General features: G+C 41.5%; 1 pseudogene; it reads left to right on the plus strand.

The window, feature by feature from the left end:
* The first annotated feature begins 20643 nt into the window (after nucleotides 1-20643).
* On the plus strand, nucleotides 20644-21489 carry LOC113225047 (annotated as a pseudogene).
* Nucleotides 21490-23493: the final 2004 nt, after the last annotated feature.

Genomic DNA, 23493 nt, shown 5'->3' on the forward strand with positions numbered 1-23493 from the left:
CGGCAGCTTTTCACTGGGCTAGTGATGTAACTGGTTCAAACCATTTTCCTAATTAGCCCAACCCATCTTATTATTATTTTCATAAACCTGGAATTGAAACATGAATATTTGTTGGAGTTTTTCTGTCCCACATGTGCAGGTGAAGGGCTAACTCAGGTGACTCTCTAATCAGATGGCCCGGGTTGGGGAGCGCGCAAATGCGGGGTTCAGTATCTCTCCCCCACCCTTGCAAAGGGATCCCGAGCTCAGGGTGACCCGTGGATTGCGTGGCCCAGGTGCGCGGTCCTCAGCACGGCCAAGTGCCCCTGAGCTGGAAGTCTGGCTTGGTCTCCTCCTGACCAACACCCCTCTCTCGCTACCGTTACCCATTTAGAAGTTCTCCATCCCCACTTTCTTCTTGCCTGACCACCTGCAGAGAAGTCGCCTTAGAATACACTAAGGTCCCCAGGTCCCCAGTGGGAGCCTGCGAGTCTCCCAGGCTTTTTTCATTTGTCTTCAACAGTTTGTGACAGAGAAGCCATGGCTTTGATGTCACCCGATATTTGGGAGTAGGCGGGTAGGACGTGGGTAGGAATAAGGAGGCAGGCAACTTGGAGAGGGAAACCAACGCTGAACCCGGGCAGCTGCCTTCCTACCGCTTTATTTTGTCCCTAGTTTATTTAAAGAAGGCGGTGGGGGCGGGCGCGGTGGCTCACGCCTGTTATCCCAGCACTTTGGGAGGCCGGGGTAAGTGGATCACCTGAGGTCAGGAGTTCAAGACCAACCTGACCAACATGGTGAAACCCTGTCTTTACTAAAAATACAAAAATTAGCTGGGGCGGTTGCGTGCGCCTGTAATCCCAGCTACTTGGGAGGCTGAGGCAGGAGAATCGCTTGAACTGGAGAGGTGGAGGTTGCAGTGAGCTGAGGTGGCGCAATTGCACCCCAGCCTGGGTGACAGAGCATGACTCCATCTCAAAAAAAATAAAAATAAAAATAAGAATAAAGAAGGAAGTGGGGCAGCCCCTGATGGAGATAGTGTCAGAGTGTCTCCTCCCTGACCCTTAAGGCCTTACATCCAACTCTGGAACTCCTCTTGGGGGGTTCCAAAATGAGGAAAGAGGTTAGGAGATTGTTATCATTCAGTCAGCCATTGAAAGGGAAACAGCCTACCCTGACCTGGCTTCATGGCCGGCCACCCTCCCTTCTCAGGGCATCTCACCCCAAGAGAGATGCTTTCCACCTAGTGCCCCGAATTCAGACCACCTGCCTCTCACACCTCCTTGCCCATGCCTCTTACCCAATTCAACACTTTGCACTAATTTCTTTCTGCGCTGGGAAGCTAGCAAAACCTTAAGAAACAATACTTTCAAAATCCAAAACACATTCTATTCTCCAAAGGAAACCTGGAGAAATTGGCCAGCTGAATTCTGCAGATGACTTCCATTGAGGGGTAGAGTGGGAATTGGGGGCGGTGGGAATTTTGTGTTACGAACTGTGATAAGAGAGGGAACACAGAAAAATTCGATTTGAGAGTTGTGGTTATTTGACATTCCTCCACAAAGAAGTCAATTCTGTTCAGTTAAAAAGAAAAAACATTTCTGTCTTCTGCATCTGCAGACAATGGTGAGATATAGTAAGGAGAAGTTTAATATCTGGAAAAATAGGCAGTAGAGGTTTTTGTTTCCGCCAAAGAAGAAAAAATTAGAAAGAAAATAGAAAAAAAATGCATTTATATTGGAGCAATCAGTTTAGAAATACTATATACACTTCATTGTTTATTGTGATCTCTCATTTCTCTTTTTATTTTATTTCTCAAGGTTGATCTCTGGGTCTCAAGCTGGGCTCTTAACGTGAACATCTTAAAGTGGTATTTCACCATCAGTTGTGCAGGTGCTGCTGACTTTATAAAGATGATTATTTCTGTCCTCTTTAATCTCTGGAAAAAGCCAGAATCCCCTTCCCCTGTGAGACCTACTTTTGGAGAAACCATGAAGCTGCAGTTACTGAAAACGGTATTCTTTTAAAATACTGGTCAGAATTACTCAGGATATATTTGAGGATCCATTCTCTCCCATTGGCTTATAGGTTCTATTCAAAGAGAAGCTATTTAGGGACATGTAAAAACCAGTAAATTTCCTAGTGCACAAAAGAAAATGGTGCTTTTTGCCCACTGCCTATTTCCACTCGAAAGTGAGTAATGCCCCAGTTACCACCAGGCCTGACTTGATTTATCTTGGTTAATAGGATTAACGTGTCAGCCTCTCTCAAGAATTTCTAAATGCAGATCCAGAGTGTCACTGACTCGCTGGTGTCTTTTTTCCTCTCTGATGGGCATAATGACGCACCTACAAGCAGAGGGGCCTTTGTCCGGTGGGAGCAGGCAGATTATCTGTCTCCAGTGAAATAAGGCGTGATGCAGCCACCTTTGCCAAGACTCAAAGCCAGAACCCAGTCACTATAAAATAATTGTGTCACTACCTCACCACTGTGCTGTCTGTGTTTCATTTATCTTTTGACTGTAATTGAATGGTTGAAAAGCAAAAATGTAGACAAATTCCAGCTGTACTGAGATCTGTTTCTTCCTTTACTACCTCGGCCCATCATTAGATACTTTCCCTCTCTGCACAGGAGGTCAGAGTGTATAAATATAAATTGCATTTTGCATTACTTCTAGATGAGTGAAGCTGTCAAAGCAATAATATGAGCTTTCAGTCCCACATTCTACCATTTCTTTCCCATTTTTTGGCCAGGAGGTCATGTGCAAATTGAACGTGACAACCCAGAAGACATGTCCAACAGACTTGTATTGTTACTCAGTTCAGCCGCCTGGCTCATAGCAACATTAAATCCACATTAGTTCCCAGTCTTCCCCAGACAGGAGCTCCTAAACACAGGACTCAGGCTTCTCAGAAAGTTTGCTTCAACGGCAACAATGCATTTCACCTGAACGTAATAGGTGGCACTAACCTAAAATATGTTTTGCCCAAGATTCATGAAGATGTCAGACTTAGAGGGACCAGGGCAGTATCTTATTAAACAAAGAACAAGGTGAAGGGCCAAAGAGCCCTGCAACACACACACACACACACACCACAAAGCACATGCATGCGCACAGGGGAGGAGAGAGGAAACTATACTGGCTTCTATTTGAAAGTATGAAAAATTTTTCAGTATCTGGTAGTGATGTAGTTGGAAATCATTTTTGTTGTTATTACAACAATGAAAATGTCATTTGGGAAGCCATCTTAAAATATGGATTGGCCGTGTACTCTCATTAGCAAGTTCTTGATAGTATTGTTTTAAGAACCCACTTGCATAACCAAAAAAAAATAAAGTTTTAGCAGCTTATTATCACTGTCATTAAAAGATACCCTTTCTAAGACTACATTGTAGGGAAGGGATCAGAAACTTTCATCAATTTGAAGAAAGCTGAATGGCTTGGAGGATCAGCAATTGTCTATCCATGTGACCCATTCATGTCTTGCCCAGATTGCAGTGAACGGAGAGCTGTTGTTCGCTGACAGGGTGTTTGATGGTTTCTAGAAAATGAGTGGCTGTTTTCATTCTTGTTCCAAATGGACAGGTGTCTACATCAGAATTGGCAACCTGGTTGGCAGATTCAGAGTGGCCAAGGAGCAAATTGTTTATGGAGAATAAACTTCCCTCCCTCCTGTGATGACTGTGCACACGTGTGAGCACTGGCAGTGGGGAGGAGGGAAAAGGGGAAACGTTGGAAATGGAAAGATTGATACAGGTCCATAAAACATAAAGCGGCTGAAGCCCCTTGGTTCTGAGTGGCGCCATATGCAATTGCACCTCTCCGGGAGCCCAACTTTTCCTTATCCACATTGTGATCTACGTGCATGAATAAAAGTTTGTGAAAGGCACTTAGTTTCCCTTCGGATGTTCATATCAATCTCAACAAATAAGATTAAATGAGATTTTTTGCACTTGGTTAAATCAGCAATATTTTCATTCATCTTTCTTAAAGAAAGTATCTTTATTTTCATTCCCTCAGATGAACTAAAAGTGCTTAAATACTGAATAGAAAGAAGAGGTAACTGTAAGAATCACACCTGGGAATGCCTAATCCAAAGAAGGAAATGGCCCTCTTGTCCTCGGTGGATAAAGCCACATGTTATCACATAATACCTAAGGGTGACCATTAGATATCTAAATGTAGTTATCTCTTCTTTCACATTTACACATAATCCTTACAATCTCAGGTTATCATTCATGCTAATGGTTTTGGCTTCCTGAGTGTTATTCTAAAGCAATATATGATAATACTCTTTTAAAAAAGAAGTCATTGTAATACCCCAAGATCTGATATCTTTTATTGTCTAAGCTCTACTTTCACATGTATTAAAGTTGTGTTAAATTTTGGAAAATGTTAACAATAATAACAAAAATCTCTATGACCATGAAACTACTGCTGTCAGTATTGTTGACACTGAAGAAAGTTGCCCTTAATTTTGGGCAACATTTTATGGATATCTGTAGTTATTAGGAATGTTTAATTTTTCAATACTTATGATTTATAAGCATCCAGTCATAAGATTTTATAGTTCTTCTCCTTTATCCTAACATTTTTCTTCTCTTTTTTTTTTTTGAGATGGAGTTTTTGCTCGTCACCAAGGCTGGAGTGCAGTGGCGCTATCTCGGCTCACTGCAACCTCTGCCTCCCGGGTTCAAACAGTTCTCCTGCCTCAGCCTCCCGAGTAGCTGGGATTACAGGTGCGCACTAACACACCTGGATAATTTTTCTATTTTCAGTAGAAACGAGGTTTCACCATGTTGGCTAGGCTGATCTTGAACTCCTAACCTCAAGTGATCCACCCACTTCAGCCTCCCAAAGTGCTGGGATTATAGGCATGAACCACCACACTTTGCCTCTTTTCTTAATAAAATAATTTGTGTAAACCAGACATTAATTTTCAGTTCATTTCTACTCTACTACACTGCCAGAAATTATAACAATGAAGATCAAAGACTTTGGAGTGAAGCTAACTCCTCCTCCACCTCTGTATGATGCATTCTGTGACCTTGGGCACATCATTTAATTCTCTAGGCCTCAGTTTCTTCAACTGTAACATGGGAATGTTAATAGTCCTTATTTTACAAACTTGTTTGAAGATTTGTGACATGCTTACCCAGTTGTGTGAAGATTTGTGACATGCTTTCCATGTTTTAGGAGCAGAGTAAATTCTCAATCAGAGTTAAGCACCATTGTTTCTGTTGATGATGGTGATGGTTTTGTAACCTTAAAGTGTCAATATCTTCATCTTCATCCATGAAACAGAAACAACACCACCCAAAGGCTTATAGACCATATTTAAGTTTAGTTAAAGAGTGTAATGCATTTGACGTAGTGGCTGAAGCAGAGTCTTCAATAAAGAAGTGGTGAGTTTCTTGCTGCTTTATTCAGGGAACCAGTGAAAATCAATGAAGTATTCACTGTGGAAAGAAAGTCCATTCTTCAAGAGTTCCACTTGATAGTTCTTCAAGTTGGACTCTAGAGGCTTAGCTGGTAGAAAATGGCATGAATGAAGCCAAAGTTGAGAATCATGCCCGCTTAGCCTCCTTTGTTCTGTGACCACAACTCATACCAGCTGTCACATAATTCACACGTCTGGGTAGTAGTGAGACACCTCAGCAAGAGTGGTGGGGGTGGACAGCCCAAGTCCACTTCTGTTCCTGAAAAATAAATTACATGAAATAAAACTCCAGGTACATGATTTGCTGATCCAAAAACGTGTCTTAGAATCTGAAGGAGGATGTAGAGAGTTTAAGTGTAATGCTTACTTTCTTATATGATTAATTTACTTGTAGAGATAGGTTCACACCTTCTTTATATTTGCATTTGCACAGAAACTTTGGTGCCATCTAAAGATTTTTCTTAAAGGACCCCAAAGGCACCCTCGGGTCAGCAGCCTTCAGCCCCTACAGGAAGAATCAGCACTTCTCTGAAAGCTTTCTCTGCTTGGAAAAGAGCCATCAGTTTTGGCTCTTTGAGAATTTTACATTGAGCCAATAACAAAATTGTATTAAAGCCTTTGGGGGCTCCATATATCCCAAATACAATTCATGTTGAAAATAATATTTCATAGCTTCAGAAATCCCTTTGTAGATCAGAGTTCATGGATATAATCTCCTCTGGGGAGAAAAGAACGGAAAGTTTCCAATCCAAAACTGTTTGTGTGTAACACAACTAAATAAGATTCTTGTTATGACTTATTCTGTATTTAAAACCAAGGATTCCTCAACTGATTAGATAGAAAAATGGGTTGTTCAGAAAGCCCCAATTGCATCAGATTTGGGTGTGTGTGTGTGTGTGTGTGTGTGTGTGTGTCCCTTGCATCAATACTGTTCAGTGATGTTTAAAACCTCTAATGTCTTCAGTTCAGCAAGGAAGTCAAATGGAATTGGGTTTGATCCATTTTCTCTAAACATAGTTGCCTCATTCTCTAAGAGTAAATAGGATTTGGTGAAGATTAAAAGGAAGGCAAAGAGAAATAACTTCTCTACCAGTTATCACTGACGACCCACACAGCCAAGTGTTTGGCATGTGCCTGTTGTCTGCTTTTCTGACCGTAGGGAGCAGCTCAAATGACAGGCACACAGATGGACGCGTTGTGTGATTAATGGTGTCTCCCAGGCCTGGTGGAGGGGATGCAGGAAATGGTGGCATATACAAGCGAATCCTCTTTTTGGTTTAGTGCTCCTTCCATGGTTGGAAGTAGAGAAAAATCAGGAAAAATTCCAGCCTCATTGTTTGCTAGAAAATATGAAGATACCCTTCTTTCTTTTTCAGGAATCACTTGCCAAATCCAGGACTTTAATGGGATACTACACCGGCTTCCTGATTTGCCCATCCAAATTATATTCTCTCTCTCCCTCCCTCCTCCTCTTCCTTTCATCCTTTGTTCCTTCCTCTCTCTTTCTTTGTTTTTTTCCTTTTCTTCGCCTTTCCTCTCTCTCTCTCTCTCTCTCTCATACACTACCTGACCTCAGCAGCCTCAAAGTGGACCACTAGAGTTAGCTCTCTGTAAATTCTCCGAGGAGTGAAAAAAAGTGTGTGGAGTTGGCTGGGTGTGGGGGCTCACGCCTGTAATCCCAGCACTTTGGGAGGCCAAGGTGAGCAGATTACCTGAGGTCAGAAGTTCGAGACCAGCCTGGTCAACATGGCAAGACCCTGTCTCTACTAAAAATACAACAAAAAATTAGCCAGGCATCATAGTGCACAACTGTAATCCCACCTACTTGGGAGGCCAAGGCAGGAGAATCACTTGAACTCAGGTAGCAGAAGTTGCGGTGAGCCAAGATCGTGCCACTGTACTCCAGCCTGGGTGACAGAGTGAGATTCCGTCTAAAACAAAACAAAACAACAACAAAAAAAAGTGTGTGGATCTGGGAAGGGCAAGAGCAGGCAGCATGAAGGCCTAGGGACCCCCAACCTCATCAAGTAGATTCCCCTACCACTTTCTCACCAAGGGGATCATTCTTGGGTCTGGTACTTCTAATGTGTCAAGAACAAGAGATCACAATTTCATCATTAAAAATGGGTCAAACACAAGGCCATATCCTCAGGGTCATGAAGCTGAGATTCTTTCCTTGGCTTTACATTTTAATTTATTTTGTTATTTTTATTTGTATTTTTTGAGACAGTGTGTTGCTCTGTTGCCCAGGCTGGAGTGCAGTGGCAAGATTACTGCTCACTGCAGCCTCAGTCTTCTGGGCTCAAACGGATCCTCCTGCTTCAGCCTCCAAAGTAGCTGGGGCTACAGGTGGGTGCCACCATATCCAGTTAATTTTTTAAAATTTTGTGTAGAGACAGTGTCTCACTATGTTGCCCAGGCTAGTCTTAGACTCATAGGCTCAAGTGATCCTCTTGCGTCAGCTCACAGCTGTGAGCCACCTCTCCCAGCCTAATTTATTTTGAATACCAAATATTAATAGAAACACTGAAATGGCTTTTTAAAAATTAGCTTCTTTTTGAAAAGATAATAGAAACATGCAAAAAGTAGAAAGGGGTGAAAATATTCTTCCAATCCTATCTCCCAGCCCCTCTTACTCAAGTTCATCAATGTCCCTTTTAAAAAGTCAATACACTTTTTTTTTTTTTTTTTTTTTTTGGTAAGGAGTTTTGGGTTTATAGAAAAATTGAATGGAAAGCACAGAGATATATATTTCCTCATCAGTTTCCCCCATTGTTAACATTTTCCATTAGTGTTCATTTGTTACAACTGATGAACCAATATTGATACATTATTATTAATGTAGGTTCATGTTTACATTAGGGTTCACTTCTTGGTGTTGTACATTCTATGGATTTTGACAAAGGTATAGTGACATATATCCATCATTACAATATCATAGAAAATAGTTCTACTGCTTTAAAAATCATCTGCGGTGTAATCCCAGCACTTCGGGAGGCCAAGACGGGCGGATCACAAGTTCAGGAGATCGAGACCATCCTGACTAACCCGGTGAAACCCCGTCTCTACTAAAAAATACAAAAAAAAAAAAAAACTAGCCAGGTGAGGTGGCGGGCGCCTATAGTCCCAGCTACTCGGGAGGCTGAGGCAGGAGAATGCCATAAACCTGGGAGGCGGCGCTTGCAGTGAGCTGAGATGCAGCCACTGCACTCCAGCCTGGGCGACAGAGCGAGACTCTGTCTCAAAAAAAAAAAAAAATTTGTGCGCCGGACGTGGTGGCTCACACCTGTAATCCCTGGCACTTCGGGAGGCCGAAGTGGGAGGATCACTTGAGGTGAGGAGTTCGAGACCAGCCTGGTCAACATGGTGAAACCCTGGCTCTACTAAAAATACAATAATTAGCCAGGTGTAGTGGTGTGCACCTGTAGTCCCAGCTACTCCGGAGGCTGAGGCAGAAAAACCGCTTGAACCCAGGAGGTGGAGGTTGCAGTGAGCCAAGATCGCACCACTGTACTCCAGACTAGGTGACAGAGCTAGACTCCATCTCAAAAAAAATAAATAAATAAATAAAAAGAGAGAGAGCAAAAAACCCTCTGTGTTCTGCCTGCCTATTCAACCTTCCCTTTCCCTAAAACCCCTGGAAACCACTGGGTTTTTGTTTGTTTGTTTGTTTGTTTTACTGTCCCTATAGTTTTGCCTTTTCAAGGCTGTCAGAGCTGGGATCATACAGTATGTAGACTTTTCATATAGGCTTATTTTACTTAGCAATGTGCTTTACTATTATTATTATGCCTAAGCTGTGCAAAAGCTCATCTCTTGTTATTGATGAATAATATTCCATTGTCTGGATGTATCACAGTTTGTTTATCCATTTACCTATTAAAGGACACCTTGGTTGCTTCCAAGAGTTGGCAATTATGAACAAAGCTGCTATAAACATTCATGTGCAGGTTTTTCTGTGGACATAAATTTTCAACTTATTTGAGTAAATACCAAGAAGTGTGATTGCTAGATCATATCGTAAGAGTATGTTTAGTTTTGCTTTCCACCCCAATGCCCCTTTCGGTAGTTTGCAAGTGCACGTTAGCACAATAGGTACTTAGCAGAGATGGAGATGCAGCCCCTGCCAATAGCTCCAGATGGACACCAAGGCAAGCGCTGCCTCCATCTAGAGGAACATGGGGGTCACTGTGAGGAGCGTGAACTCCATCAGGCTACAGGGGAGGTTTGCGATTTACTTGGTCTGCGACCTCAGGCAAATTGCTTACCTTTTTCATGCTTTCGTTTTCTCAACAGTAATTAGGCTTGGTAATAGCACCCAGACAGTAGGTTCTGAGAATTACCTGAAATATTCCATGCACATCTTCGTGCAACACTTGGGACAAATAAGTGCTCAGTAAATGTTAGGCATTTTTATTTCATATGACGTAAACCAGCATCTTTTCTCCCAAAACAGCCAGTACGTTCTTTAGAGATAAATTCGTGTGGCAGTGCATTCGGGAGCACCCATGACAGAACAACTAGACACACTGAGGAATCTGGTGAGAAACAAATGTGTAGCAGTTAAAATAAAGGAAAATTAAAACTAGGAAGAAAATGTCCTTAAGTGAAATTGCTTCCTCCTCGGAGGTTTTGGTCCATGGTATAAATTTCGCACTCCACTCTCGACCCTGGTTCCCATTACTGACTTGCTGGCTCAGGATCCCCTAGGATCAGTCCTGGACTGTGAGCTGCCCTGTCTCTGGTGGTCTGCCAAAGCCTGACCCCAGACACCCAGGCTAGCCTGGCACCCCCACACGGTGAACAGCATCCTCACCCCAATGGCCTGGCTGATGCTCGTGTTTTTGCTTTTTTCATGCAACTCTGCAGGCAGGTGGGAGAAAGGACATAAAGCCATCCATGTGATTTTAAAACAATTTATTTGAGCGGTTCTTATGCAATGACATAATGATAGGTGCTAACAATGCAAAATAAATGGGCCATGACAGTATCGTCTTTGCACTGGGTTCATTTTGGAAATTAACAAGTAAACAAAAGAAACAATTTTTCTCTTGAGCATCCCTGATTAATAATCTATGGTTCCCTACATTGCAGACACTCCAGTGGAAATGGAAACATTTGAGTTTGTCTACCAGCTGAATTGCCTTCGTGATATCAAATAACTAGTTTTCCTGTTTTAACTGCACAGGCAGGGCTTAGGTGTCAGGAGGTCAGAGCATACGGAATTTTTTTTTTATCTAAGATAAACAGTGAAACCCAATAACTTATGCAGGGCAAGTGGCTCCAAAACAGACACTCACTAATATGAGTTATATCGGCATTAATAAAGCGTGGCACCAAGGGCATATTTGGATCAAAATATTTAGAAAAAGTGCAAAACTAAAAGATGACAGCAGAGCTCAGAATTCTGCCTAGGAATTACAACATAGGCTTGAAAAGTTGAATTGTAGGAGACAGGGGTCTGCAGGAGTCCCCCAAAGACATGACTATAGTCATGTTTTAGGATTGTTCAGCTCATTAGTCCTGTGGGAAGAAGGATGGAAAGAGGGCAGGGGATCTAAATGAGCAGAATCTTTCTTGTTTAGCCTCCTTACCCCACTCAGGTGTCCGTCATAATTCCTGGTACAATTCAATAAAGAGTTGTGAGACAAAGGAAAGGAAGAACAACGGAAACAAGAAAATAATCAATCCCAAGGACAGGCCTCTCACCCTAAATTTGCTTTGAGTATAATACAGCCCGGAAAAATTTCTCTTCATTTCTAGAACCTTCTGTGCCTTAAGGTCCAGGCTTGTGAGTCTGGGTAATGACTAACAACACAGTCTCCAGAATCAGACTAACTTGACATAGGATCTGGGATTCAGCTTTCACTAACCCTGTGACTGAACAGTTCTTCCCTAAGTCTCAATTTCCCTAGTTGTGAAACAGAAATAAGAAATGTGAAATAGGAACATATTGCCTCCAGATTCTGTAAGGATTACATATAATAATGCTTAGCACAGTCTGATGCATAGTGAGTGCTCAGTCTAGGTCATTATTACATTATTGTTGTCATCATAGCTATTCTGAATTGACTACCCCCGTTATGGAATGTTTTTCTATCTGAAACTGGAAATAAGAAAGGGATTAGAGGCAAGGTTCAGACATGGACACTGGGGCTGGGTATTCTGGCATGCTTAGATGCCCTTAGCTGTGCTGGATCAGCCACTTAATTCAGTTTTGAGGACTTTCTCTGCAAAAGACTCTAAAAGGGGTTCCGGGTAATAGGTAGGGATCCAGAGGAATATAGTGTTGTCCAGGCCTGATAAGCGCATTATCTGCCCAGGGTGATTCCACAAGCATTGCTGTCCAGTTCAAGTTGCTGTTATATAAAGTTCACTTCAAAATAAATGATGGGCCTCTTTGAATCTGAATTAGCACATATCATCCTGACCCTGAGACCAGCCTGACCAATGTGGTGAAATCCCATCTCTACTAAATACAAAAAATTAGCCAGGCATGGTGGCACATACCTGTAATTCCAGCTACTTGGGAGGCTGAGACAGGAGAATCACTGGAACCTGGAAGGTGGAGGTTGCAGTGAGCTGAGATTGCACCATTGCATTCCAGCCTGGGCAACAAGAGTGAAATTCTACCAGAAAAAAAAAAAAAAGTGCTAAAGTCCAAAACTGGATGATGACTGAGGAGCCTACACTGACTCCCTTAACCAAGCTCCAGAATATATCCCTACCTTTGCAAAAGAGAATCTGTATGTTTGACGGTCCTTCTAACCATTTGTTTTTGTTAGCCCAAACAGAAAAAGACATTGAAGGCTCAACTAAGAGAGATAAGCAGATAGTTAATTAGACTTGAAATTGAAATGACTCAGCAAGATTTAAAATGATTTGGGAAAAGGGGATGGACCCAGACCGCACTCTTTTTAGAAGCAAGTCAGGCGTCCATCAGACAGAGCTATGCCCAGCTCTGAGGAGGCCTTTTCCAGCAAATTTTCTTCCCCATTTGAAGCCAAATGTCCCTTGATCTGCTGTCAGTCCTGGAGAAGTGGTGAAGAGTGGAGGGGTATTGGGCTTTTATCTCTCCATGCAATCAGAGCCATGCAATTATCTTTCTGCACTAATAGAAGGATGGGCAAAGAGAACATGACCCCAACCTTTAATTTCCTCTCATTGTCAACATAGTGACCCTTCCCCTGGGTGGGAAATCTCAAATTGCTTAATTTTTATGACTTTTATGGCTTTGGCTACCAAGTGAGAAAGCGAGAGAGAGATCGAGAGAAAGTTTAAAAGTATTCAGGCCAGGCGCAGTGGATCACGCCTATAATCCCAGCACTTTGGGAGAACAAACAGGAGGACAGCTTGAGAAAGGGAGTACGAGGCCAGCCTGGGCAACCCCTACCTGCACAAAAAAATAAAAATTAGCTGGGTGTGGTGGTGCATGCCTATAGTCCAGGCTACTTGGGAGCGTAACACAGGAGGACCACTTGAGCCCAGGAGTTTAAGGCTGCAGTGAGCTATGATTGTGTCACCGCACTCCAGCCTGGGTGACAGAGTAAGACTCTGCCTCTTAAAACAGTTATTTTAGTTAAAATTAAAATTTAAAGTATCAAGTACCTGAAAAAGTGTTTTATACGGTATCCCTAAATTGTATGTCCCTAATGCTGAGAGGAGAGCCCTTAAAGACAAATCTCTCTGCACCTGGTGAGCCTCTTTGCCAATTCACAACCCTCGTAGCCTCCAGTGCACTCAGTTCATCCCACTGGAATGCCCATGTCACATGTTCACGTCCTCATTTAGGGAGACGGGACAGGGATACAGACATTTAGTATATTCTTGAATTTCTAACGTTCCCCTCTTTGGAGTTCTGTAGCTATGTCAGATAATTTTATTATAATGATTCCAACTCTACCTAATCTTCGCTAGATGTAGGAAAAAGAACACCCTATCTCCCCCAACTAGTTCTGGCATTAGTTTTGTTTTCAAAGTAATGATCAGCACTCCAAGCCTGGATAGCCTTGCTGGAGAACTCTCCACCTGGAGCCCTGTCCATCAGCCTTGCTGGAATTCCTTCAGCTCGTCTGTGATGAACACCTTCTGGTTTGGGGATGATTTTTTATTCTTCCCTTAATTCCTCCCCCTGGCCACTTCCACACATCTTTCACACATTAGCTTTAGCATCATTTTCCACAGGAAACCCTCATAGCCACATGAGCTCCTTGTCCATGCATCTATGGCTCCTCCTGGATGACTCCTAATACAAATGCTTTTGGCTGCCTGGTTCTGCTCTGCAAGTTCAGGGATCATGTCTATCTTTTCAGTGTGCCTAGCATGATAACCTTTGATGAAAGCAAAAAAAAGAAGGAAAAGAGGGAGGGAAGGAGGAAGACAGGAAAAGAAGAAGGAAGGGAAGGAAGAAGGTAGAGAGGAAGGGCAGAAAAAGAGATCAGAGTGGGGTGTGGTGGTGGCTCAAGCCTGTAATCCCAGCACTTTGGGAGGCCGAGGCAGGTGGATTAACTGAGATCAGGAGTTCGAGACCAGCCCAGCCATCATGGTCAAACCCTATCTTTACTAAAAATACAAAAGAAAAAAAAAAATAGCCGGGCATAGTGGCATGCACCTGTAGTCCCAGTTACTTGGGAGGCTGAGGCAAGAAAATCGCTTGAACCCAGGAGGCAGAGGTTGCAGTGTGCCAGGATCATGCCACTGCCCTCCAGCTTGGGTGACAGAGTGAGACTGTATCTCAAAAAAACAAAAAAACAAAAAAAAAGAAAAGAAAAGAAAAGAAAAAGATCACTGCAGAGCCATTCCCAATTTGTCATACCCTAAATACGCTATCTCCCCCCTTCCCCATTTTTCTCTCTCCTCATTCTTCTCACAGAAACTCCAAAATTAAAATAAAATTAAAATCAATCTGTCTGTGCATACCCCAGTTTGGTCTGTATTGTGGGGATTTGTTTGTTTTTGTCATTCTACACCCTGCCTCCACAAATTCAAGTGTATTTCAAAGCCAATGTACTGCACGAGTGTGAAGCAGCAGGTCCCTCTCACACACATCCCAATAAATAAATGACAAGATCTGTTTTGTTGAAATATGATTTTTTAATTTAGGGCTTGAAAATCTTACAAAAGTTGTCTTAAGCCATCAAATAATTCTATCTGGACAGTGACATTGCAAAACTAATAAAATGAAAAACACTAGAAATATTATTTGGAGGTGCAGGGAGATGAGGCACATTTTGGGGCAAATGTAGAGAAAACAGTACTTGGATAGTTAGATGCTTTATTTATAGTTTTGTTTCATTAGCAACGAATGGTTGAGGTGCCTATTTATTTAATGAAGTAGATGTGTATTTCATTTAATAAAAAGAAACTTCTCCCCCTCCCCAAGGTAGAAATTGGAACAAAGATACACCAAAGCCCTGTTAGGACATTTTCCACAGGATTAAAAACAAATCCCAAACTGTACAATGCTGTAAGAGGGGGACGTTACACTGTATGTAAGTGTGACTAGATAAAAATCTTTCAAGGAAATTTTCCGTTGCTTTGGATGAATTTTCCTCTTTTGTGCAGAGAAATCAAGAGAATGAAAAAAAGAGGGAATATAATACAATAGCATTATAGAAGAGAATAATACATGTTCACTTGGATTGGTGTCTTCATCTTTCACTTCTTCACCTTAAGAAATGTAGTGCAGGAATGGCTGAATTCCAGGGCAGAGTAAGAAATAAAGTGCAGTGTAGATTCGGCCATGACAGGAGATTTCAAAAGTCAGAATTACTAAGCCTGGACTGAAAAATAAGAGAGATTTACTTAGGCATTAAAGGTATGTACTAGGCAGTAAAACTGATAGATCCTTATTACATTGTCCCATAAGAGACTGGGCCACTCAGAGAAGTTAATGCTAAGGAAATTTAAAGCAAGTTATAGGAAATACTTCTTCACTTGGTAGAATTCATGCTGAAGAATTTGCTGCCACCGGCAGCCATAAAATCAATCACTGAGTTGGATTTTTTCAAAGAGCCAGGATAATGTATGACCTACTCTTCTGGCTAGTTGGGGAGGACAGAAGCAATCAATTCGCCTGCTTCTAGGAGATCACAGTTGATTACAAGTGGGGTCAGCAAAAGGATGTCCCCCACACTTGATCAGGATAATTAAAAAGTGTTTGCCCATGCTCACAGGTCCTAGAAGAAGACTGGAAATAGGATAGGATCATTTGACCTGATCCAACTTGACAGATTTTGACCAGAACTGAGAATTAAGCAACACACACACACAAACACACACAAATCAATTCCAGCAAGAAATTAAAGATGTTCCTCAAATATTTTTTCATAGAAGCAATTTTGTTCCTGGTAATAGAAATATTACACGGTGTTTTTGTTTTTAATCTCACTCTCTAACAAGTATTTTCAAAGTGCATCTGCTAAACTTGAAAACAACTAGCATGCATAACTTCCTTTTCCCCAAAAGAGAGTAGAGTGTAGTTGAAAAGTTGTGAGTAAACTACAAATATCAGCAAGGTGATGTTAATTTTGAGGTTATGTTGAATGTCAGTAGGAAAGTCCTTTGATAAAGTCATCACAGTTTGAATTCAGATTTTTGTTGTTGTTTTTTAGCTATTATCTTCCCCATCTCTTTAACTTTTTTTTCTTTTATGAAAACAAGATAAAGTCACCAGGACTTCAATTTGTGCTACTGCAAATGCATCAAAACCAATATTGTGTCTTTGGCATTCTAATCCATGAACTCCTGAAAGAGAAACCAAAAAGCATGTCAGGTATGGTTAGAGTCCACATTTTCATTTGGGGGCAGAAGCATGCCACACAGTCTTCTAAAAAGATAAATTTTGCTTTAAAAATGACACAACAAAATAAAATCCTGACTAAGTTGTGGTAAAAAGTAGTCTTTGAATTTGAATAAAGTGTAGCAGAGCTGCAAAGGCAAAGAAAATGTTTCATTTTCACTTCTTGAGAACCAGGAAGCGTTACAGACTTTAACGGACAATGACCTGTCTGATTTCATTACCTATGTTAAAGATAAAGCAAAAGTAAAGATAAGGGAAGTCTGAAATCTATTCCATGGTAAACCACCATAATTTCCAATAGCTGTTATAATTTGTAGCTTAAATACATGCTTATTTTGATAAGCACGTTTTAGTGAAACATTGTCCTCACTACTCCACAGTTGCCTTCCATCACCCTTCCCTCCCCACAAAAAGAGATGAAAGAGTTGCTGTCTTCATGCAAATGTCAGGGGAGTGCTCTATAGTTGCCATGGCACTGCAATAGAAGCTCTGCAGGGCATTCCTGAATCAGCTCACAGGACACCTAACTGCTACAGCCTTTTTTGTGGAGGGGGACTCTCTGGAGCCAGACCACCTGGGATCCAGTTCTGCCTCTGCCTGTCATCAGCTGGGTTTCCCTGTGGAAGTCATTTACCTCCCCTTGTTTCAATATCCTCACCTGTAAAATGGGCAGAACAATACTGTCTACAGCATAGGACAGTTAGAAGTTTAAATCACTATAATATAACTAGAATTGTGCCTGGCACGTCGTGAAGTGCTGAGTCATTGTTGCTTTCATTTAGTCCCCAGAAAGCCTGGTGCTAAGGGAATTTATCTTTCCACTGGGAGACAGAGGAACAGTGGGGTCACTTCCGCTTTCATGAACTTGCGGGTAGGCCTGGGAGAAGTTTTCACTGTTATACTCTCTTAGGCATTAAAGGTATGTAGTAGGCAGTAAAACTGATAGATCCTTATTACATTGTGCCATAAGAGACAGGGCCACTCAGAGAAGTTAATGCTAAGGAAATTTAAAGCAAGTTATAGGAAATACTTCTTCACTTGGTAGAATTCATGCTGAGGAATTTGCTGCCACCAGCAGCCATAAAATCAATCACACAACCAGCAACCTATTTTGGCCCTAATTCCTTAAGCCCCTCTCCTGCCAGGTTTCTCCTAGAATTCTGCACGCCATAAACCAGCGAAGTTCACTCCATCCTCACAGCCCTTGCATCTTCTCTTTGGGCCTGAAATAGTTGCCTCTTCCTTCCTCCCAGCAAACACTGACTTGCTAATCCACAGTCACCGGTCAGCCCTCTGCTTAGATGTCACCGTCTCTGAGAAGAGTTCCCACAGTCTGAGTTTGGTGCTCCTCATGCATGTGCTCACATTCTTGCTATACTTCCATCACCATCCTTCATTGCCTGTTTACTTTTCTGTATTCACCATGAGAGTGCAAGCTCACTTGGCAGGGATTTGGTCTTGTTCTTCCACACTTGTTCTTATTCATTTCTGACAGGCTGTTTAATGGTCCTGAATGAATGAAAGAATCAACCATGGTCAACAGGGAAGACTGCACCTTCCCAGAACATGCTATTTTCATTTGCCTTTACTCTACAAAACCACCAGGATCTACCGAATGAAACTGATGTTTTGACCGTTACTATATTCAAAGCCAACCTTACAGAAGAACCAGTGTTGGAGGTATATGGAAATAATTGATTCATCTCTAATAAAACTAACACTGGGAAAAATCTGTAATGCACTAAAACTGAGGAAAGTTCAAAACAAAGTAAAATAGGAGAAATGCTTTCATTGGAGCTTATTTAGTCTAGGAAGAAAGACTCAGATGGGTATTTTTGTTTCACTGTTTTTAACATGGCTATATACTTAATTATTTAATCAAATTGTAGAGTTTAGATTTATTTCTTAGAATATACCAAGTACTCTTGTAATCTTTGGAACATATATAACATATACTTGGCTTTGTGATGGACAATCAGAATGGGGAGAAAAGCTATTAGAAGGCAAGCTTAGCAAGGTAAACAACTGATTGGGGCAATTCACCCTTGCCCCCTACCCATGCTTGAAAGATGTGGTTAATAGAGGCAGAAGCTTGGCACAGTACAGATGAATGATTCAGTTCTTCATTTCTCTTTGTGAATGCAGGTTGAATCTGGATTTGGACATATGCAATAAAAATAACATAACTGATACATTCAAGCAGGAGAGATATACGAGGCCCTGCCAAGTGCCATTCATGTGTTACTTCATTTAATCATCACAAAAATCCTATGAGGCAAAAAATGATTTAACAATATAGACGAGTAATCTGAGGCTACGTGATTAAGAAATCTGCCTGAGGTCACACAACCAGCAATCAACATAACCGGGCTTCAAACCCTTAGTCTTTGGATTCCACAGTTTTTCTCAGTCACTTCTAGCCAACACTGCCACCCTCACCCAAACTCAGGCACCTTGAGAACAACCTGAGGTCTAGAATCTGAAGACTTACATTAATTATTCCTCATATCAGCTTGAGTAGTTCACCTCATCTCTCTGGATCTCTATTTCATCACCTATGATATGAGAATAATAATATGATCTGCCCTACCTGCCTTCCAAAGTTTCCATGATAATCAAGTGAGATGGTTTACATGCCAGAAGTTAGAAAACAGGAACGTGTTATATAAATATCAGTTGATAAATTTTACTTAAAAGCGTAGTCTGGGCCAGGCACAGTGGCTCATACCTGTAATCCCAGCACTTGGGGAGGCTGAGGAGAACAGACCACTTGAGTCCAGGACTTTGAGACCAGACTGAACAACATGGCAAAACTCTGCCTCTACTAAAAGTATAAAAAATCCCTGGGCATGGTGGCACATGCCTGTAGTCCCAGCTACTTGGGAAACTGAGGTAGGAGGAGCAATGGAAGTCAAAATTGCAGTGAGCCATGATCGCGCCATTGCACTCCAACCTGGGTGACAGAAGTGAGACCCTGTCTCACAAACAAACAACAACAAAAACAACAACAACAAAGCACAGTCTATTGGGTTTGTATTAATGTAGCTGGTCTGTAGGGAGTATTTTACTTGTGACAGTTGAAAATCTGTTCCACCTAAGCCAAATATGGTCAAGAGATGATAGTGATGGACTTTGCCCACACAGATTAATGGATGTGATTTTGAGGGAGGAAGTGGCTGTCCCATAACCATACACTCCAGGCTTGAGGAAACAGTAGTTGCCACCTGTAGAAAAATAGGACACAAAGACAAGTTCCCATTCTAAACATAGTTGTGCTTGGAATCAACACTGTTTGCAGATTAAGCAAAGGTGAATCACAGGGATTTCCCTGGAGTTAAAAAATAATCTTATCTAAAGAACAGACCAGCATCTTTACATCCATATATTAGTAAATATCCAAATGATTATCTATTTGGAGAATACTGATCACTTACAAAGTTTTAAAATTTTGTTTTATAGCCTACATAACTTCTCTCCACCAATATATTTTTCTGTAAAAAATGCAAATGCAAAAGATGTTGTCTAATCCTACTACATGTGCAAAGCTCTGGGGAAATGTAGTGTTAAAGAGAAGGTAACTTAAAAAGTTTAATCTATCAGATTGTTCCACCTGTCCTTAGCATCATAACCCTCTTTGCTTTCAGTTAAGCAAAGTCAGGTCACCCTTGACTATAATAATTTATGTTCCCTCCTGCATTTGTTGAGTACTAAAGCATGTAGCTGAGTACTAGAATAGGTATGTGTAATTTTTCTCTGTCCAGTTCTTTGATTTTTCCTTTAGGATACCATTCCCTTTCTCCTTTTTTGGTCCTTAAGGTTTAAGTGGTGCTAACTCCACCTATTGTTTCCAGCAGTTGGCAGGTGACCTAAGCCCAGCCAATCAGAATGATGGTGATTTTTTTCAAGGCTGGATATGTTACCCAATCAAGACCTATGGATATCAACTCTGAAATGCTTAATGCACCTATTGAGAAAGAGGCTAAACTAGTAAGATATAACTTTGGAAATGCTAGTAGCCATCTGTGCTGACATTTGAAGAGAATCTACTAGATATTGAAGCCAACACAAAGAAAAGTAGAGCCAAGAGATAAAAAATAGTGTCCTATTGTATTTGCATGCTTAGCTCTTTTCTGATCTTTTCTATTATATAAGCTAATACATTCTTTTTTAAATTAGGCCAGTCTCTAGTGAGTTTCTATTACTTGCAACTGAAGGCAATCTCACTAATCTAAAATAATTTATCAGTTGTGCAAAATTTACAGTTGTTACATTTATAGTCTGTCAGGACCCAAATAGTTTCTAAGGACTGGGGAGTAGAAATGTAAAGAAAATATGTAGATCTGGATTTACTCCTTTTGTTTCACTACCTTCTCTGTTCCTGATCATCTCATTGGAGCACATGCAATATAACAACTTCTTTCTGTTGATTATGGCAAGAAGTCCAAGGTGGAGCTCTCCATTTACCCAACCCCACTGCACCCCAGGTTTCCACAGCTGTAGCTGAGCCCTACAACTTCATTCTCACCACTCACACCACCCTAGAGCACTCTGATTGTGCTTCATGGCAGACAATGAGGCCATCTATGACATCTACCATAGAAATCTCAATATTGAGTACCCAACCTAAGCTAACCTTAACTGCTTTATTAGCCAGATTGTGCCTTCCATCACTGCTTCCTTGAGATTTGATAGAGCCCTGAATATTGATCTGATGGAACCTCAGACCAACCTGGTACCCTATCTCCACATTCACTTCCCTCTGCTCACATAGGCCCCTAATGTCTCTACTGAGAAAGCCTACCATGAACAGCTTACTACAGCAAAGATCATCAATGCTTGCTTTGAGCCAGTCAATCGGATGGTAAAATGTGAGTCTTGCCATGGTAAATACATGGCTTGCTGCCTGTTGTACCATAATGACACGGTTCCCAAATATGTCAATGCTGGCATTGTCACCATCAAGACCAACCACAGCATTCACTTTGTGGATTGATGTCCCACTGACTTCAAGGTTGGCATCAATTATCAGCCTCCCACTGTGGTACCCGGTGAAGACCTGGCCAAGGTACAGAGAGCTGTGTGTGTAAGTTGAGCAACACCATTGCCATTGCTGAGGACTGGGCTCACCTGGACCACAAATTTGACCTCACATATGCCAAGTATGCATTTTTTCACTGGTACATGAGTGAGGGGATGGATGAAAGGGTATCTCAAAGTACAGGCTTTAAGATTTTTAAAAAGGAGAAGAATCTAGAAAAAGCATTCTAGATTAAGAGCCAAATTGTGCTTCTTACCCTGCTACTAAAGAGCTCTTGGTGCTTGAAAAAAGTCATCCAACTATTTTCATTCACACCAAGAAGAAATCTATAATCCCAGGAAAAGGGAAGAAAATGACTGGCTTGTACTCTAGCATTGGTCTTGAAGATCAAAGTTCTGGATTTATTTTTCTCTAATATCAACTTATTTTAGACTCAGGGGGTACATGTGCAGGTTTGTTACATGGGTATATTGCATGATGCTGAGGTTTGGGGTATGATATGATCCCATTACCTAGATACTGAGCATAGTACCCAACAGTTAGTTTTTCGACCCTTGTCCCCTTCTCTCTCCCCTCTTTCTGATAGTCCCCAGAGTCTAATGTTGCCATCTTTATGTCCATGAGCACCCAATGTTTAGCTCCCACTTATAAGTGAGAATATTCACTGTTTGGTTTTCTGTTCTGGCATTAATTCACTTAGGATAATTGCCTTCAGCTGCATTCATGTTGCTGCAAAGGACATGATTTTATTGTTTTTCATGGCTTGGCAAAGTTTTGGATTCTAATCCTACTGTCACCATTAGCTGGTTTTGTGAGCTTGAGTACATTGTGTCCTTGCCCTGGGTATCTATAAAATTAAGTCAGTGACACCGAACCTGCTTATCTCAGATAAATTATGGGGAAGCAAGTGAGAAAATATATTTAAAAATGCTTTGAGAAGTTTAAGGTTCTGAGTACATGCACGATATTGTTACTAGTAGTAATAGTAGTAGTAAATGTCAATGTTTCACATTTGTCTGAATAAGAGAGAGAAAATTTCCCTCATCATGGCATTAGAGGATATGGCCTGGAAATCACAGTGAGGTCATTCTTCTTCTACTATTTCTTTTTTTTTTTTTTTTGACTGGGTCTCTCTGTGTCACCCAGATGGGAGTACAGTGGCACAATCACAGCTCACTGCAGCCTCAACCTTCGAGGCTCAAGTGATCCTCCCACCTTCTCCTCCAGTTCTTAAAAATGGAGAAAAACTAACCCTATTCATTTACTTAACAATGTTTTTTGATGCTGAGGACTTTCTGCTTTAATAAGGAATGATTTATATTTTTATATTTAATTTTTATATTTTTAAAACTGTATTTATGGCCCGGCATGGTGGCTCAAGCCTGTAATCCTAGCACTTTGGGAGGCTGAGACGGGAAGATCACGAGGTCAGGAGATCGAGACCATCCTGGCTAACACGGTGAAACCCTGTCTCTACTAAAAAATACAAAAAAAAACTAGCCGGGAGAGGTGGCAGGCGCCTGTAGTCCCAGCTACTCTGCAGGCTTAGGCAGGAGAATGGCCTAAACCCGGGAGGCAGAGCTTACAGTGAGCTGAGATGGCCACTGCACTCCAGCCTGGGCGACAGAGCGAGACTCCCTCTCAATTAAAAAAACAACAAACAAACAAACAAACAAACAAAACTGTATTTATGTTCTGCCTGAAAGAACTTTACCTACCCTATTTCTTAAAGATATAGTCCCTTTTTTACTTCTAGAAATATACAATTTTTGCTTTTACTTTAGATCTGCAGTCATTTGAAATTATTGTTTCTTTATGTGAAATATAGGTGCCACAGTTTTTAGTTGGATAGCCAATTGCTCCAGACCATATATGGCACACACACACAAAATTCATTGAATCACCTTGTGTGCTTGGTGAAAATTAACTGACCAGGCTGGGCTCGGTGGCTCACGCCTCTAATCCCAGCACTTTGGGAGGTCTAGGTGGGTGGATCATGAGGTCAGGAGATTGAGATCATCCTGGTCAACATGGTGAAACCCCGTCTCTGCTAAAAATACAATAATTACCTGGGCTTGGTGGTGGGTGCCTGTAGTCCCAGCTACTCTGGAGGAGGAGGCAAGAGAATCGCTTGAACCCGGGAGCGGAAGTTGCAGTGAGCCAAGATCGCACCACTGCACTCCAGCCTGGGCGACACAGGGAGACTCCGTCCCCCTCCCCCCCAAAAAAGAAAG

Source organism: Piliocolobus tephrosceles, chromosome 6 (genome assembly GCF_002776525.5).
Source record: "Piliocolobus tephrosceles isolate RC106 chromosome 6, ASM277652v3, whole genome shotgun sequence".
Classification (NCBI taxonomy): domain Eukaryota; kingdom Metazoa; phylum Chordata; class Mammalia; order Primates; family Cercopithecidae; genus Piliocolobus; species Piliocolobus tephrosceles.